Raw genomic sequence first — 18,892 nt, 5'->3', positions numbered from 1 at the left:
ATTGGTTGGGACCTGAGGCAGGTCCTAAACCCAGATGTCCTCAAGGTGGGAAAGCAAGGTAGGTGCTGGCCACTGGAAGAAGGTGCTGTTTTGCCGGGACAAATAAATGTTCCTGTGTTGGCTTCTTTCCTCTGTGGAGAAGCCAGAAGAGATGTGTGACCTTTTAGAGGAATCTGTGAGAGACCAACACTTTGGGTCTTTAAAGGGTGCGCTTAAAAGGGGATGCTGGTGAAGGTAAAGAGTGGCCTGACTGACCTTTGTTCAGGGTTTCTGTGGCCAGGAATCAATAGTTCAAGGCAGAACAGCCTTGTGGTTCAGATCCTTTGTAACTTCTTCTTGTTCAGGGTTCACCTCTTCCAATCTGTAAGGGCACCCCTCTGAATCCTGCTCTCAGGGAAGTCTTTGAAGGCTCATGATTCCTGAGGTGTCATCACTGAGAAGGCTGCTCCATAGCTCCCACGGAGAGAGACACCCTGGTTTAGTAGCATCAAAACGCTTTAGCCAGGGGAAGGGAATTTCCCTGGAAGTTATTGGGAGGTCAAGGAGACCTCCCCAAGTGAAGGAGAGGACTACTGAGGTGAAGGCCTTCTGAGCCAACTGAAGTTAAGAAGCAGGGACTCTCCATGAGAATCCAAATGAGACCTGGAAGGCATCAGACCAACTCCCACTAAACACATGGATGTCTGCAGATCTCTTAGCATCTTTCTTCTGCTTGAGAAAGGTGGACCTGAAGGAGTCTACCATTTTCTTAGAATACTGATTCTCTGTGATCATGGGCTTTACAGATGTTGGAGGTTATCTTTATACAGTGGGGAAAGTGAGGTGTGGGGTGGAGGGACTTGGCGCCTCTATTCACGAGTGTTCTGGTTTATCCTTTCACTCCAGAGCCCAAGCAGCCGTCTTTGGATGCTTTCCCCTGTGCATCAGTCTTTCGGTCACAAGCCATGGCCACCTCAATGGCTAGTTTTTAACCTGTTGATACTATGGGGGAAGCAGAGAGCTATGAGGATCGGAGGAGAGTGAGGGGAAAAGAAGATATGTAAATATGGAAACAAAAACCACTGCTGTCGTCACAGGAAATGCAACTTGAAAGTAGTGGCTGAGTAACATTTTATGAATCACTGTAAGGCGATGGCACCCCCTCCAGTACTCCTGCCTGGAGAATCCCATGGACAGGGGAGCCTGGTGAGCTGCAGTCCATGGGGTCACTAAGAGTCAGACACGACTGAGCGACTTCACTTTCACTTTTCACTTTCCTGCATTGGAGAAGGAAATGGCAACCCACTCCAGTGTTCTTGCCTGGAGAATCCCAGGGACCGGGGAGCCTGGTGGGCTGCTGTCTATGGGGTCGCACAGAGTCGGACACGACTGAATCGACTTAGCAGCAGCAGCAGTCACTTTTGAGGATCTAATGAAAGAGGTCAGAACCCGTCTATTGGCTTGAGAAGTATTACTTCCAGAGGGGGTACTCTGAGAGGCCAGGTGCTTGTTGTGAGGTGCTGATATGGCTCACATATGGTGCAGCTCCTCCAGACCTTGCTTCTGAGCTGGTCTGAGAGTCAGACGAGAACTCATCTCACCACCACAATTTTTAACCCCAGCCACTATCCACCTAATTCACCAGGCCAGGCCAATGACTTTCATCAATTTCAAGAAATCAAAAGGCTGACAACCCTCCCTGAAGAAGACACTGCAGGAGTGGCAAGCTCGGGTCAGAGCAGGGGCGGTAGAGGGGTTGTCTCTGCAGAGTGCTGTGAGGATTGGCGAGTGCAGGAGTCCCGGATGCAGGCATTGGGTGAGCCTCTGGGCATCTCTGCTTCAAGTCTAGCCTCAGGATTCCAGCCCTGGCCGGGAGCAGTGAGAAATACTCCAGAGCTTGAAGAGGAGGAGGCGAGGAAGTCAGTGACGAAGGGCTTGCCGGGGCAGGACCAGAGCCAGGGAAGAAGGGTAAGGAGGGTGAAAAATCCCCAACAAGATAAAAAGGAGTCCCACAGATTGTGGAAGTGGCCACCAAACACATAGGGTAGGGCGAATCGATGAGTGAACTTCTGTGCTTTAGTCGGACGGAGGTAGCCTTCACATCCCGGTCTCTGGAGGACAACAGGCCTCTGTCCATTGCCCAGAGTCCCTCAACCCTCACCTTGACGCGCGCCCACAGCAAGCGCTGGCTGCCTGAGTCAGCCAGGGCTTGGCCAAGGCAGCCGGCCCGAGTCCTCGAGAAACGCAGAGAGCGCGGGCGCCGACAGGGGGCGCCGGCGAGCACCGGCTCGAACCCTCCCTGGGCTCAGGAGGTGCCGCGCGGCGGCCTCCGGGTGGTGGGCAATCTCTGCCCTGCCTGCTCTGGCCCGTTGGGCTGCAAACCCCGGTGGCCTCCGTGCGCACCAGTTGAGGTCCCATAGGCCGCCTGGAGCTCAGTGCTCCAGAAATGCACGGATTCTAAGGGCCGCGGGCGCCTCTGGCTTCCTGGTCTGGAAGGGGCACCCCGGATCTGGCGGCTACGATCCGGACCTCACCGAGCTGGGCACCCCGGAGAGCCCCAGTATGGCGCCAGGATGCACGGCCTGACTCCCTGCTTCCCATGGCTCAGGCGGGGCTGGCGGCTCGAGGGTTAAAAGGCAACTGCCACCCCCATTCTCTTGGGGGGAGAAAGTGCCTTTTCTCCAAGTCCATATGGCCACTTCCTTTCGACCTGCTCGGCCCTGCTCGCCTCTTTGTCCGAGCTGTCACTTATAAAGAATCACTTGACTTACAATAACAGGTTCAAAAGACGACAGAGTATAATCAGTTGATCCACGAAGAATTGAAATAAAGAACACCCCACTGCTCCAGCTATCATTCCCATAGAGATAGTGATATCATTGATGTGATTGCGATGCTAATTTCTATACAAGAGGAAAAAAAAAACCCCTTGTATTTTGGAATTTGTTCAAAGAGAATTTCAGACACATCAGATTGGAAAATGCAGATTGAATTCCTAAACTTTTTTGGGGTAGGCAGGGGATTTTATAAAAAACCACCACTGCAGAGATATGAGAGATAAGAGTGGACTTCAGGAATCTCATAGGACTAGCTTGTTTGGGGGAACTCTGATTCTCCTGGTCCCCAAAGTCCTGGAGAGAGAGAGTGAGAGAGAGGAGGATGTGCTGGGTTCTCAAGGCAGAGTCCAAGGGCGGTGCAGCACAGACCAGGCTGGGTGCCCACCCACGGAGCCCCTGTCTGGGGGGATCACCCGCAGTGAGGTGCAATGGCCAGGTGCCCTGGGATGCTGGGTCTCTGCCTGTTACCTGAGATCCCGGTTCTTGCCCACTGCCAGGTTGGTCTTCCAGTGTGAAGTGTTCTTCATCTCACCCCACTGTTGGACGGGTTATTTGCAACTAAGTGGTCCCTCCTCTAGGAAGGGGTTGGCAATGGGGAGGCTGTGTGGTGCTTTTTCTGCATTTTTGCTTTTTCTGTATTGTGGTGCCCTGGTTTAAACCCTCCAGTCATCTAAGGGAAACTCAGTCTGGGCAGGCTGGAACAAGTCTTACCTGAATCAATGTTTTAAGTGTCCCTGTGGCTTGACGTTTTGAATAATCAATCAGTCTCCATCATTTCTTAATCATGCACAACACAGGCCTCTCTTCAGTCTCTCTCTCCTCTCCCCCTCCTTCTCTCTCTCTTTTCCCCTCTCTCTCCCTCCCTTTCTCCTTCTTTGTCAACTCTTTTGGATCCTGTGTTTCTGCTATTAACATGCCCCAATGTCACATGCGAGCCTTTTCTTTAAAACAAGCTCCTCATTGGTGTATCTGGATACTTCTTTTATTATTATTACTGAATCTTTTTTTTTCCCATAATGACACCAGGATCATTATATAATCCCATAACAAAGAGGCTTTTGAGGCACCAGCTTTTGTCAACTCTAGGACAGAGAATCCATAATTGCATTATTCAGCTTTTTCCCCCCTTCTTCCCCCTCTTCCTTGCTTCACAGAAACCCAACCTCAAGCATCACTCACATCTCTGCCTTGTTACCTCGCCTTATACTATTTACCAAAGCGTTTGCCTTGAGGACCAGCATTTGCAAAGTTGCCTTAAAAAAGTTATTTTGTTTGATAATTAAGTCCTGGAGCCCACCGCGTGATGATTATTCTGGACCCATAAGGCAGAGAACCTGCGTGACGTTTTTCTCGAAGTTTAATTACCGTATGCTAATTTCCTTGCCTACTACGTGATTAATTAAAATCATATTTTCATAATCATTTGGCACTAGTATTGTTTTAGAATTATCATGATCTCCTAAATAGTGTCTGTAAATAAAGTCGCCTCTAATGGCAGGCGCGGGAGGCGAGGCTGACGACCTCTCCGTGTTTGTATCGCGGCGATTGGCAACATAACTGCCTTATTTACATTAAATACGCCACAAGGTTACAACGCGGATCAACGTCATTTGATCGCTGATGACTCCCTTAAACGCCCGGGCTGTGACTGATTCTCCGCGTCCCGCTGTCCACCGAGATTCACCCGGGAGTTTTTTTTTTTTTTCCCCCAGAAAAGAAACAGACTTTAAATAGTTTCAGGAGCAGGTAAGAATTACGCTTTTTCCTCTCCCCCTTTCCGTCTCTCTCTTCTCTCCCTCCGTGGCAATCTCTCTCTCCCTCTCGGCTGGATAAAAAATTCTTTAGTCAAAGGCAGGAATGCAAAGTAGTGACAAGCGAAGGGGCTGATATATGTCTCAGTAACGAGTCTGACAATCAGAATGTAGCTCTTGGAGAATAGATAGATTTTAATAAGTGTGTTTACATGAGCTCAAGGTCAGAAGCAAGCTGCGCTGTGTTAAATGGTTTCTTAGTTGCTAGACAGAGAGAAAAAATGGACGATCACACACCATTCTTTGTAGATTATTATATCAAGGGTTCAGTCTCTGGCTCATCAAAGCTAAATGCCGCAAGACCTATCTAGTTGCTGTGAATTATGCCAGGGCGACAATGGAGAGCGTTTTTAATGGTACAATGCATTTCACCTACCAGATAGGGGGAGGCCGAGCCGGGGATGGGGATGTCTGCTGGGGCTGGGTGATGAGTATCAATGAACGGGGCGATTCTGAAAAGAGGCAGACGAAAATCGAGCCCGCCCTGCCCGGGCTGGGCTGGGAACAGTTCGCAGGGCTCTGCCGAGTGGGCGAGCGAGGCGCGCGAGCAGGGCGCCCGTCCCCCCTCAGCCCCGGAAAATGATCAAGTCAATCATGTGGACATGTTTCATTATTCATTGAACACAATCTTTTACAACGCTCCGTTTACGTGCCCGAGTTTGCTCCCGACGCCCGCGTTTCAGTGTTTAAGGTAAGGAAAACAAAGGTGGGGGGGTCTTGGGGCGCGGCGCGGTGGGGGTGGGGGGCCGGGGGGGCGCGGCGGTGGGGGGATGGCCCTGGCGTCCGGGAGGTGGCAAAGTGAGTTTGGACTCTTGGCGCGGCCCCCCCGTCCCCTCCCCCTCCCCATCTCCGCGAGGCCTGCCGCCGGGTTCCTTCTCGCCCCACCGCGATTAAAAAATATGGTCTAATTAAATATCCGTGGCTGTGACGTTGGCGAGAGAAGCTGTCAGCGGGGGGAAAAAAAGAGGAAGAAACCGAGAAAGCGGCGGCGGCCGGGCATCGAAGGGCGCTAGAGAACTTCGGCGGCGAGCGGGACCCGCGCCTGGGCCGCCGCCTCCCCCGCCGCGGTCCCGGGACCGTTACTTTGAAAAGGAGCCGCCGGGCCTCGCGCCGGGCGCGCCAGCGGGACCCCGCGCCCCGCTCCGGGCCCAGCCCGCGCCCCCCAGCCGCGCGCGGCCCGCGAGCCGCTCTCGGCCCCGGGAAACTTTCAAAAGGGTCTGGGGGGTGGGGGGAGTCTGTGGAGACTGGGAGCCCGGGGCCGCGGAAACTTCTGCTCAAGTGACTTTCCCCATTTTCTCCTTTGCCTGAGAATTGTGCGCCCCTCGCTCCCTTTCTTCCTTCGCGCCTCGCTGCGGGATTCCGGCCCCGCCGCCGGGGGGTAGAAAGGGTAATTTGTAATTTTTTTTTTTTAATCAAAGTTAGCCGATGCTTACAGTGTGTCAAACTCGCGGGCGCCAAGGGCCGCTGAGACCTGCCATTTTGTGTTTTCATTGGCCTCCTGTACCCGGGGAGTCGGGCGAGGCCAAGGCCGGGGGCTCGGTAGGGCCGGGGTGTCAGGGTCCGAACTCGCGACCCCAGGAAAGGCCGTGGCGCCTGCCAGCGCAGGTGGTGACCGCAGCACCTGCCCTAGCCTATCCCAGGCCCGGGGGGCCAATCCTGGGGCCAAAAATAAAAATAAAAAGATAAATAAGTAACAGGTTATGGAGGGAGCTGAGCCGGCCAGCCCGGGGCTGGAGAAATGAGGCCAATCAGAGTGGGGGAGTACGGGCGTGGGGGCTTAGGAAGGCGGGGAGACGGAGGGTTGGGGGCGTCTGGGAAGAGCGCAATTTGGGGGAACGGAATCCCCAGGCCAGATGTATGACTGGGAGGAGAATGATCTTTGCTGATAAACCTTTCTGTTTGCTTCAAGACATTTTTTGAAGATGAAGAATTGAGGAAAACAGTCGTAGGCGGGACCAGGATGTATTTTAGGCAAAAAAAAAAAAGGGGGGGGGGAGCTTTTCTTTGATGATGAGTAGGAAAGTGTCCAGATCTCGACGCGCCCATCTGTTGCAGTTTTGCAAATAATTTAAAATATAGATATCTGTATATAGATGGATGTGTGTAAAGTGGAAGGTGGAAACGCAGGCGCTGGGAAGTTAGGAAAAAGAATGAAAAGGGGATTGGGGGCAGAGATCTGTCCCCAGCCCACTCTTCTGAGAAAACTCCTGCAGGGCTTTCTTTGGGGACAGGTGGAAAGTTGTCTCCCCTCCTTTTCACACTTCTGTATTGTGAACGTTCCTATGTCCGCCTCCCGGCGAACGTGCACACAACCCTCGAGTTAGGTGGAAGGTCGGACTATCGATTGGGGGTGGGCAGGGGACCGCGCAGGCCTGAGCAAAGAGCGGGGGCGAGGAGGGGCAGGGCGGGGTCCCAGCCCCGCGCGCCGGTCGCAGCCACGGCTGGGTTTTGTTTGCCGGATATTGTTATGTCTAACGAGTGCCTCACAGGAGACGTGATTTGTCAGCCGCCTTCGTTTTCACTTTAGCAGAAAATACGGCGGCTGCGCGGCGTCCTGGCCTGCGGGTCGGGGAGCCCGCGGGCGCTGGTGGGCGCGCAAGAGTGCGTGCGGGTGGGAGCGGGCGGCCGGCCGGCCGCTGGTAGGGGCAGTGGGCCGGGCGGGGTGAGTGCGCGCGCGGTGCCGGCCTCGGCTGCTCCTGCGCCTTCTCCCGGCAGCCGCCGCCGCTGTGCAGTTTAGCAGAAAACCGACAGGGGCCGCGTTTGCTGAGCGCATCCGGCCGCAGGGCAGCCCGAGCGGGCCGCGGGGCCGGGCTGGCCGGTGTAGACTCAGGGAGGGGGTTGGGGGGAGGACAGGCGGGGAGGGGCGCGAGAAGCAGGCTGGGCCGGAGTGCTCTCCACCGCCAGTGTCCGTTGTCCCCGGTGTCCCGGGCGCGTTGGGCAGCCCCTGGAGCCCTGGCCTTGCGCCCCCGCCCCCAACCAGGGCTTAGGTGAACTTGGGGTGGGGTGAGCGTGCGTGCGTGCGTGTGTGTGTGTGTATGTGTGTGTGTGTGTGTGGCGGGGGGGAGGTTAGACTGGGAACGCGCTGTTTTCTTTTCCAGTTTGATATTAGCAACTGGATTTTTACTTTGAGACCGGCTTTGCTCACTGCTGGGGTTGGGAGGGGGCGATCTTTTCCCATCACTCACATCTTTGTTCATTGTTCACTGAGTGGAAGGCAGGCGACTTAAAGAGACGAAAGAGGAAAAAGAGGGGGAGCAAGAAGAGGGAAGGAAGAGAGGCGCGGGGAAAGCGTCCCCGCCCCCGCCCGGGTCGGGTTGGACGGTGAAACAGTAAACCCGCGCACGGAGGGTCGCCGGGAAAGTGGACATTACCGCTTTAATTAACTTCGAGATGCTCCGGCGGCGGGACCTGGCGTAGCCGTGACGCGCCCCCATAAATCTGCCCGGCCCGGGGCTGCTCCGAGAACTCGTACAGTAGCGGCGTCAGACTCGACGCGCGCCTCCCAGTCCGGAGCCTATTTGCATAATTGGATCTTTCTTTCTTTCTTTTTTTTTCTTTCTTTTTTTCCTTTCCCCTCATTCTCCCTCCCTGAAACTTGTTTGAAAACCCAAGTGAAAACTGCGACGACCTGCACGCTCAAAAGCGAGTGCCAAGTAAGTGCCCTGCCGTGGCCTCGGTGCGCCCCGAGGTTAGCGCGCAAAGCAGGCGAGCGAGGTGCCCTGGCGCCGTGCGCTGCCGGGCGGGCCTCGGCGGAGGGCTGCTCGCTGGCTGGAGGACTGCAGCCGCCGGCTCCGGCGCTCCCGGCTAGCAGCTTGCACAACTTTTCCCCCCTCTGCTCCCGAGTTTTCGGGTCAGGTGAGGTGTTTGGGCCAGGCGTGTACCTGTAGCGAGAATCGGGAGGCGATCATTGGGACGCGGTGGAGTTGGGCATCTCGGGTCCTGGCGGGTAGTCGGTCCCCGCCGCGGTGGAGGGTAGAGCTGCGAGCCAGAGAGCGAGCCGGGCCGGCTGCTAGTCGCGCCGCGCCGCGTCTGCAGCTCGTCGCCAAATGCCTCCCCCATTATTCTAAGGTTTGTGTCTCTGGCTGTGTGTGTGTGTGTGTGTGTGTGTGTGTGTGTGTGATCGGCTGTGCTTTAAAAAGAAAGGAAAGCAAGCACAAGAGCAAGAAGGGCTTCTCCCTTAGCTCCTTCCCTCCCCCCCCTCCAATTTCTCCAGCATCATTTATTTCTAGTGCTCGAAGGAGAGTGTGCAGGGCTTCTTTACTAAAGACAGAGTCACCGAGAGACTGACAATTCTGTTGGAAATGCCATAAATTCTATAGCCAAAATGTAGCCACATTCATAAAATATCGACCGTGGCCTGTCCAGATAAGTGATTTTATAATATCTCAAATTTTATTAAAAACACAATAGTGTATTATTTATTTACATGTTCAGAACCTGGGGAAAAGTAGATTTTCTTGGGAGAAGACTGTAACCCTAGTTTCTGTTTGCTAGGAAATTTGCTGGCAGCTCGGCCCACCAGCCTGACGGGAAGGGGCAGGGGACTCAGCTTTGGCCTGGGGAGACGCAGGGGCGCAGCGGGCAACCCTCCGGCCTCTGCTTGGGGAGAGCCTAAGGCTTCTGGCTGAAGGCTGCTTTAGTTATGATGTCATTCTGATAGCGGAGTGCAAATGTCTCCTGATTCCACCATTAACCGCCTGGCTGATTTGCTTGGTAATGATAGCACTGCCGTCCAGCGCTTTGACAAATGCAGGCCCGCAGAGCCCTAGGAATTAACTCCCCCTCCACCCCCAGGAAGAAGTGAGCTGCCAGAAGTCTCACTACTGGGACCCTGACTTGAACTTTGTAGTGCCTGAGTCCAGACACTAACAAGGATGACAGGCCCCTAGATTGAGGGATCCCTGTTTTCCCAAAGTTTGGAAAACTTTTAGAAGGCTTCAATCTACAGAATACCCTTAAGCTGGTAACACTTGATTTGGGTTGTGACCAGGCAGAGGCATTTTTTTGATCTGATGGATGGCTGGGACCCCAGGTCTCTCTGGGGCCATTGCATAGAAAACGGGATTGTGACATCTGCTTCCTACCTTCAGTCCCTTAACTGTGACTTTATGTTAATATCACTGCAAGTAAACCGGATTTAGTGTGGATTTTTAAATAGTGTACAATGATTTAAGATTTCTTTTGATTTACTGTTCAAATGAAATTTGCATAAATGTGATGAAAATGAACTTAACATCTGGGCATATGAAAAAAGGTTAGTACCTCATATGTCATCTGCAGAGAAAGTCTCTAAAATGCTTTCACCCTAAACTGGGTTCGGGGAAACAGTTCCTGGAGACATAAATGGTAATTATGGAAAACCTGGAGAAAGCGCTTTCAATAAATTTGCATTCTCTTGGACCACTGCTCTGAAAACCCATCTTGTTCTGTGCCTGGAGTGCTTAACTTCTGAGCAAGCTTGAGATCTCACAACTCAGCAAGTTAACTGCTGGCTGGGGCTGTCTTCACGGAAGACATAGGGCAGAATAAGGAGAGACAGTCACGCTGCTCTGGTCCAAGCCGGAGGCCAGTAACCCCCATTATGAGAGAGGACAGGGAGGTGGCCAGGATGTGCAGCCCTACTAACCACAGCTGCCCATTGGGTATTGAAGGCAGTGCTGAGATGTAGAATCATTCATTGCCTGCTGAGCCCCAAAAAGCTGACAGATTAGATTGTCTACTCTGCCTTAGGTAACCAAAGAAATTTCCACCAGATCAGACCTATAAAATCCAAGAGCCCATTCAAATGAACTCTGAACTTCACCTTTCTGAGCAAGAGAAACTTATCTCTGGCATAAGGGAATCAGAGTTAAACAGCCTTTCCCAAACGTGGTTGCCTTTTGCTCAAAAGTTGGCTGTGAATGGCACAGGTGTTTTTAAAGTGCCTTGAATGGAAGGGGAAAAAAAGACAGCAATGATGCTCATGAGAATATAGATGAACTTATTTTTTTTAAAGAAGAGGATCATAAAAGAAGAAAGCAAATAGATTTATTTTTCCAGTTTGAATGAGGACAATTATAGCTTTTTAACGTCTTTGGATTTAGTGTTTTTAATAAGCCTTTTAAGTAAGCTGAAATATCAGCTTGCATTTTGTTCTCAGCATTATTTAAAGTGAGACTTGACGCAAGTTTAAAAACAGAAGTGAGCTTTTTGTAGGTCAGCTTTTGTCCATGCTGAGGTTGGGAGTCCCCCACAAACCTCTGCCAGGACCCTGAGCAGATGAGAGTGCTCAGCCCTGCTTCACCCTGTCTCCAGGTGAGATAGATTTGGGCTGGAAGGCTGCCGGCGGTCAGGTGACCTGATGCTATCTCCCAGACTGTGAAGGTTGGATTTTGGAGTCTAAAAGCAAGATGCAAGTTCACTGACATGGGAGAGACTCACATCTGCTAGTAGGGGCTTGTGAGCCGAGTAGCTCAGTGAAACCATGCCTGTCATGCACACCGGCCGCCCCGTCTTGGACATGCCATTGCAGGACAGCAGAGACGCTGGAGGGAAAGGAGCTGTCCTAGGCAAGGTGGGGGTGGAGGGTCTGACTGGTGTGGCTCATTGTGTTTTACCTGGTCTTGTGGTACCTGTTTGGGAGTTGTTGAGAGAGGGGCCTTTTGTTAAGGAGAGGGTTGCTTGCTCAGGTCTGGGCTGTCTAGGCCACCCTTGGTGGCATTGAATGCCATAGAGGTTAAGAGCCAAGCTAACTTAGAGAGTCCTATGTGCAATCAAACCGAGCTAAGCCAGGGAGTTGGCCCACCAGGATCTCAGTTGTGGTGATGCTGGGGTGTGTGTGTGTGTGTGTGCACGCTGGAGAGGGTGTTCTTGCTAGAAACACCTGTTATGAGATGATTTCCTATTTATTCACAGTGTATTACCCAGGGTAGATTAGTGAGTTTATCAGTGTCTGTGCACAGTGGAAGGACTGGGGCTAAAAGAGCTGAAGGAATCACAAAGTGGAGGGGGACATGTATGATCAGAAGATGGACCCTAAAGAATGCAGGCCCCCTTTCCTACATCATTGTGCAGAGAGCAGGGCTGGTTTTAGTGGACTCTCTTGGCTGTTAGAAAATGTTACCCATGCAGCTTTCACTTAAAAAAATCATTGTAGATCTTTGGGTTCTCTTATACTGGAGTTTTTGCTGCTACAGAGGGCATTGCTGCTGCTGCTAAGTCGCTTCAGTCGTATCCGACTCTGTGCGACCCCATAGATGGCAGCCCACCAGGCTCCCCCATCTCTGGGATTCTCCAGGCAAGAACACTGGAGTGGGTTGCCATTTCCTTCTCCAATGCAGGAAAGCGAAAAGTGAAAGTGAAGTCGCTCAGTCATGTCCAACTCTTAGCGACCCCATGGACTGTAGCCCACCAGGCTCCTCCGTCCATGGGATTTTCCAGGCAAGAGTACTGGAGTAGGGTGCCATTGCGTTGTCCGACAGAGGGCATTGAGCGCTTGGCTTTTCACAGCCTCTGAGCATGCTAGAGGTCAGGTTTATCTGCCCTAAGAGACCAGATCCAGGTGAGGCCTTTGGTGGGACTTGCCAGGCTGGCCTGAACATTGTTTCTCTAGACCGGGGTTTCTCAAGTGTGACACTAAGGATGTTACCCACTTGTAGACTCTGTCCTGTGTTTTATAGGATGTTGAGCAGCATTCCTGACCTCTACCCACTAGACGCCAGTAGCTCTCCCCAGTTGTGACAATCAAACCTGTCTCCAGACATCTGCATACATCCCCCTGGGGGAAATCAGGTTCACTTCCCACAGCTTTTATGTGCCAGGCCCCATCCTGGGCATCTCAAGGGGCACAGGGAAGTCTGACCCTCAAGGAGCGCACAGCCTGGTGGGGAGACACGTGTGTCCCAGTGCCCTGGGATACCAGGGCCTGTACCACATGGGGGCAGAACTGGGGGTCTGAGAGGAAGGGGAATGTCAATTCACAGTAGAGGAATACCTGGGTGGAGGGTGTCTGGGGCTCAACTCTGTTTTTATTGTCAGTTACACCCTGAAAATGGCCCTGCCAGTGAGAGCTGTGTTTCTGGGCTCCCTGACTGTGACAGGCAAACCAAGAAGTATAAGGCAACAGTTCTCAGACTCTGAGTTGAGGCTGGGCATCCTGCTGGGAGGGTGATGACAGTGGCTTATTTCTGTGCATTCACTACATGGCAGTCATGGGTTCTAAGCACTCGACTTGTTTAATCCTTACAGCCTCTCTATGAGCAGGTACTATATTTGTCCCAAATTTCAGGAAGGGAACCTCAGACATTGAGAGAGGGGAGTGGAGGATCCAGGATTAGAATCCATCCAACCTGCCTCTGGAGTTGTCACATTCAACCCCACTCCTGCCCAGAACACCTCCCTTGACCCATGGCTAGCTGCCCTTTCTGAGGGCACACTCACCACAGAACCCCTGGAATTCCATCATTGACCCACCAAGCTCATCCACACAGAGCCAGCAGCCCCTTTTAAGGGACACAGATCTCCAAGTGGGGCCTCTGGGTGGTAGTGGCAGGAAGGTTATGCAGATACATTAAGAGATGCAAGAAGGAAAATTAGTTTGTAGGGTCCCCCTCCTCTACCTACCTATTCTTACTCCGTAGCTTTACAATGAGAAAATTAAGTGCCATTTTGACACAGGAAAAATGATCACCGTAGGCTTGAGCTGACATTAACCTGAAAGTTTTCTATCAAGGCTTTGATCACCTGAGCTGTGTTTAGCTTTGATTACTGAGGTGGGCTTGTCTCTTGTACTCTGCCCCACCCTGTTCTCTCTGTCTCTGCTAGTCCTTCAGCTCAGTCCCTCACGATCTTTTAGCCTGTGTTGGTTGTTATCGAACACACATTCACCCGTACACATAGGCAGGATGAAGTAACCCTATTTAGGTTGTGAAAACCAACCCACAGAGCCTCTAAAGTTGAGATTAATCACAGAAATGCCCATCTCAGCCTTAATTACAATGACGTTCTTACTTGCATGTCTGAGGTTTCAAAATAATTCCTATAGATTTGGATGAGATTTTGGTTCGTGGAAGGGCTAGATGGTAGGGCTCTCAGGGAACATTAATGCCTGTAGTTTCTAGGCACCTGAGAAGGCAGGGTCTGGGGCCTCTCTGTAGGTGTGCAGAGGTGGCCAGACATAGCCACCAGCAGTGGCTGCTCTTGGGTGCCTGCCTTATGCCAGACCCTGCACTCTGCACCTTGGATTTGTAGTCTTAAGGAGACCTTTTGACAACAGAGTGAAGGGCATCCCTCGGCTCGGTTTCACCAGTGGGCAGACTGAGAGGTGTGGCCACTTGTTGCAGCTACAAGCCAGGGTTCGAAGCCAGCCTCATTAGCCCTGGGTCTCACACTGCTCACCTGTCTGCACCGCTGCCTCCCTACTCAGTACTCAGGACTGTGAGTGCAATCATCCTTCCCTGTCATAGTAACTCGCCTTTCTCATGGAAGTTAAAAATGTAAACCAGAACTTGCTACTTGGAGAACATATGCATTGTTATAAATTTGTTTTCAAGAGGGAGAAAATATTTGGAAACTGTATCAGCTAAACTGTATCAACTATAGAGAAGCAAACAAATCACAGACCACATAGATATTATATATGGAATTTAATTTCTTGAATAGCTTGATTATTTAATTTTATCTTTCAAAATATCTGGAAATACTTTTTTCTTATTGACTAGAGAAGAAAGTGGCACGATTTTTTGTTGTTGTTCTTTAAATTTTTAAAAAAATTCTTTATTAAAATCTATTAAAGTCAAGTCAAGCAAAGCCTTCCAAATTATTACAGAAAGGCTGTTATTTCTATGAAGTCTATTGAAGGGGGTGGGAAATCTTATCAAAATTACAGCTAAAGTGCTTTAATTATTTTGCCTCCTCGGCCAGGGCTCGCAGTCTGGGGGTTGTAATCTATTGATGCCAAGTGGCTATTTCAGCAGCCTTAAATCTGTACCGAGCAGAGAGCATCTCACTGGTGAAACATGGCTGGATCTGGCAGTTAAACTCTGTAGGATTCCTGCAACATCTGAGAAACTTTATTCACAAACATTTTCCACCTGAAAGAGGGTCAGCTCTGGTGGGTGGCAATCCTGCTCTGAGAGCCAAGAAGAGTTCAAAAGGTGGGAAAGTGCAGTGTGGGAATGTGGGAGAGGGAAAAGCTGCCACATGCGGACATTAAAGGATTTCATCTGTGCAGCCAAAACCTCTTCGATGGTGGAGGGCGGCCTCTGCACTGGTCCCCACTGCCAGTAGGTCTCCTCGAGTCCTCGGGCTGCTCTGAGCCATCTGAAGCCCAGCTCCACCAGGAACTCTCATGGACTCTGGAAGCACCATTTCTTAAGCAAAATGCCAGACACCCTGTCTGCAGTTCTTTTCTGAGCTCATTGATTTGACAACTTAATATCTATTTTCTGTGTGCTTTTTGTTTTGTTTCATTCTCCCCTCTTCCCAGCCTCCACCGCACCCCCCCCACCCATTTCCTCCTTTTCAGCTGTTTTCACCCTTTGCACACGAATTTCTGAAACTATATGAAAAAAAGCTTTCGTTGAAGTCTGGTGGGGGACCGTTTGAATTTTAGTCTTATTTAAAATTCTCCTCTAGCATATTTTAGAGGCAGAAGGACAGACACAATGAGACGAACGTTTGCATCATCTGAAAATGTATTGATTAAAGCCCATAAGGTGGCAGTTTCCCCTTTAATAACTGCTGCCACCCCGAGGAAGACACAGTGGCTTTCTAAGTGCGTGACAAATGAGGGGCTCACCCAGGATCTGGTCATCTCATTGGCATTTCCCGTGACAATGCTTCTGTGATGTAACCAGTGGTGATATGCTTGCCTTTTGGGGGGGATGTGCGTTCCGTGCCTTCTGGCATGTTTATTCTTTAGCAATGGCTGTCTGGTGAGGTCAAGTAATATATTGCAGATTATTGGAGTACGTACCATTTTCAAAACCCTCCCGGAAGAACTGGCTGCGTTTTGACACACTGCCCTTTTATCTCAGTGATACCAGCAACTTGATCCTCACATTTCCCTCCTGTCTCAAAAGGTTGACAGGAGCTAGATCCGTTGTGAGACGTTTTTCCAGGGACTGCTGGCTCTGCCTGAATCAGGAGCCTGGCTGCTCAGGTGACAAATACCAGGCCCTTGTGTGGATCGTAGGGACTACTGGGGTCTGCTATTCAGAAAACTTTCTCTCCCTTTGCATGATAATATTGTTCTGATAAAATTCGTGTAATTCTTGTGTGTGATCTCCAAATACCACCTTCCATAAAATAATTTGTTTATTGATCTAAAGAAGGAGTGGTTTCCAGCTCTTTCGTTCCTTGGGACAGACTTTTCGAGTTAGAATCTGTCTCTTTGACTCTCTTCTGCTAGAGGTTGGCCTCCTGTGGAGGTCGGGCAAAGGGGTTAGGCGACCTGGGGAGGCTGGGGACTAAGCACTTTTTTCTTTAGGAACCAGGGCTGAGCAGAATTCAAGGTGCAATTCTAATAGAACAGTCTGTGCTTAAATGGACTGATATTTGTGTTTGCCCATCTCCATCTTGAAGGCAAGTGAATTAAATCATTGCTGCACGGGGGAGCAGTGCAGGGGGCCCTCTTTTTATTAATTTCTATCATCAGCCAACTGTTAACCCTTAGATTAACACAAAGAAACTTTATGTTCCTTCCTACTTTCTGTATCATTGCTCCGGAAGGAACAACTGCCGGGGAATTCTTTGTGTGCATTTTATTTGCTAATTAAATTTTTTGCAACGGTTACACAGTACACGTTTTGCTTGATATATCAGTATCTATAAGTTAGTTTTTTGCATTATTTACTTTTTAGGGGTGTTCCCTCTTTCATTGCATGATTAAGATGCTTATTTCACTGAGCTGGAAACATCGAGTTTGTAAATGAGGAAGAGCTAGAAGCGTTTTTGTTATTGTTTTTCAGCAGTGTAACACAGTAATAAAGAGCTCAGGACCAGTCAGATGGGACGAGGCTCGATACCCAGCGCCACTCCTTCCAAGATCTTTGAGAGCAGGGCATTTTCTGTCTTTAAGCCTCGGTTTTCTCATCCGTAGAATTGGAATATTTTTTTCCTCCCGAATTGAGTCATCAGAATTAAAAGAGAAAATGATTACTTAATGAGCCCAGAGACCAGCTATTCTACAAATGGCCAGCTAATATTATTACTTGTATTGTACATTTTGTTAAATATTTTAGGAATGAAAACCCTACCCCACACAATAGCCATCAATCACTTTCAAAGCCTAGTGAGCTGTCATTCCTCTTTTGTTTCCCTGACTGGTCTTTGGAGTTATTTATCTGGGAATCAATAAGTATCAGCTGATTGATTTCCTATACATTTCAGAAGATGCATTTTAAAGGGTCAGCTGAGTTTATGGAAGGTTATGGAATGGGGGTAGGGTTTAAGTCTTCACTAAACAAATATGCTCATTCCAATCTATCAAGTGTTCGCACTGTGTTCCCAAACCACACACACACACACACACACACACACACACACACACACACACACCCCATACCACACCACACCATACCACACCCTGGTTGTAGCAATCTTGGTAGGAACATTATGCACCTTACTCTTTATCTTTGCCCTGGATCCAAGCCAAAGGCCCCAAGGAGGCACTGCTGTCATTCATTCATTCTTCATTCATTCATTCAATCTTTTAAAAAAATATGTATTAAGTGTATTCTGTGTCCTAGGCAGATTAGTGGTGTGGAGAGCAGAATCACTTTTGAGGGTGTTATACCAAGACCAAAGTACAAGTGTAGGCAGTGAAGATGATGCTTTAGGTTCCAGGTTCCAAAATACACACACAGAGACACAGACACACACACAAGCACACATGAAATTCACCTGATTTGCATACTTACACACAATCGCTTGATGATTTCAAGGGACCCAAGTGCTTGTGTATGAAGTATAAAATTAATGAGTTGAACTTGTGGCCATTGCATTCAAGATGAGTTACCCAAGAGAGAGGTGGGGAGTTGAACATAACTCCTTTACTTTTTCCTGCAGGGGAAAGCGTGGAATTCTGGGTGGCTTTTCCTCACTGGGGGGGATACCAAATCTATGACAAAATCAACATTCCAGTCATCCTTGGAAAGTACCTAGCAATGTTATATTAAGAAACAAGATCCCATCTTCCTGTAGGAAATTTGAAACCACGATCAGGTCTTGTAGATATACATCTAGCATTTATTGAGTGCTTATTACATAGATGACCTTGGGCTTTAAAGTGCAAGATATTGTTTAATTTAGTTCTTAGAACACTGCCTTTTGGTGGAGAACAGGAGGTATATCCATGCTGTATGACTTGCCCAAGGTCATGTAGCTGGTAGATGGCTTTGCTGGGCTTTCTCTGCATGGACTTGTGCCTGTGACTGTGGCTGTGTGTGACCTTTGGACTGGGGCTCTGGATAGCTGGTCTGGACCTCTGGAGATGGCATTCTCTAGAACAGAACCATTGGAGAGTCAAGGCTTCTGAACTTCATGGACCTCTTCTTCAGTTGGAGTAGGCTGCCATGGAGCAGAGCCCTTGGCAAGCGGTGAGGGCTGCTTTCCTGTCGCACTCTTTTCTTTGCACCACTCGGGGCAGTGTCGCCGTGCTCTACGTTCATTCTCTTGGATTTATCTGTCCTATAGATATTCACAGTGTAGGTGCTGAGAACACAGCAGTGGACCCAACATCCATGAGTCCTGCAGCTCTAGAGAGTCATAAGAGACATAATATTTGTCATGCCCACTTTGATCATGAAGATTCTGAAGGAAGAGGACAGAGGGCTATGGGGAAGCCCCTCTTCAACGAGTTGGTCAGTGCTGTTCTTGGTGGTCTAAAGGTGAGAAGGAGCCAGTAAAGCAACGGGTAGGGAAAACTCCCAGGCAAGGGAACAGCATGTGCAAAAGCCCTGAGGCTGGAAGGACCTCAGTGGTGAGAAGAAAGAAGGCCAGGGTGGTTGGAGCTGATTGTGGACTACTCCCCAAAGGACATTACAGTTGTCTTTCTTTGCACCGAGGAGATATTGTCTAGCTGAAGCTGCTCCCTCAGTCTGCTGTGGGCATGGCCTGTTGAGGGCACTTCTGTTGGAGGGTGTCTGCTGGCGGCTGTGGCCTTCTCTGCCATCCAAAGTCAATATTTTCCTTCCAAGTGGCCCTTCCCTCCTTCCATCCATCCCTTCTTCTCCCAATGTAATTCATTCATTCCACAAATATCCACTGAACATCTACTCTGTGCCA

General features: G+C 50.1%; 1 protein-coding gene across 6 annotated transcripts in view; it reads left to right on the top strand.

The window, feature by feature from the left end:
* The first annotated feature begins 4,437 nt into the window (after positions 1-4,437).
* Positions 4,438-18,892, top strand: part of ZNF536 (zinc finger protein 536) — a 449,051-nt gene continuing 434,596 nt past the window's right edge. For 4 of the 6 annotated variants that reach the window (XM_070388024.1, XM_070388021.1, XM_070388026.1 and 1 more), the window contains exon 1: positions 5,073-5,318. The gene's annotated coding sequence lies outside the window, so the exon portion shown is untranslated. Of the gene's footprint in view, positions 4,563-5,072; positions 5,319-18,892 lie in introns of those variants that run through there. The other 2 variants (XM_070388022.1, XM_070388023.1) reach the window with 2 other exon arrangements.

The sequence above is a fragment of the Bos mutus genome, chromosome 18 (genome assembly GCF_027580195.1).
Source record: "Bos mutus isolate GX-2022 chromosome 18, NWIPB_WYAK_1.1, whole genome shotgun sequence".
NCBI classification, from domain to species: Eukaryota; Metazoa; Chordata; class Mammalia; order Artiodactyla; family Bovidae; genus Bos; species Bos mutus.
This window is presented reverse-complemented; position numbering and strand designations above follow the sequence as displayed.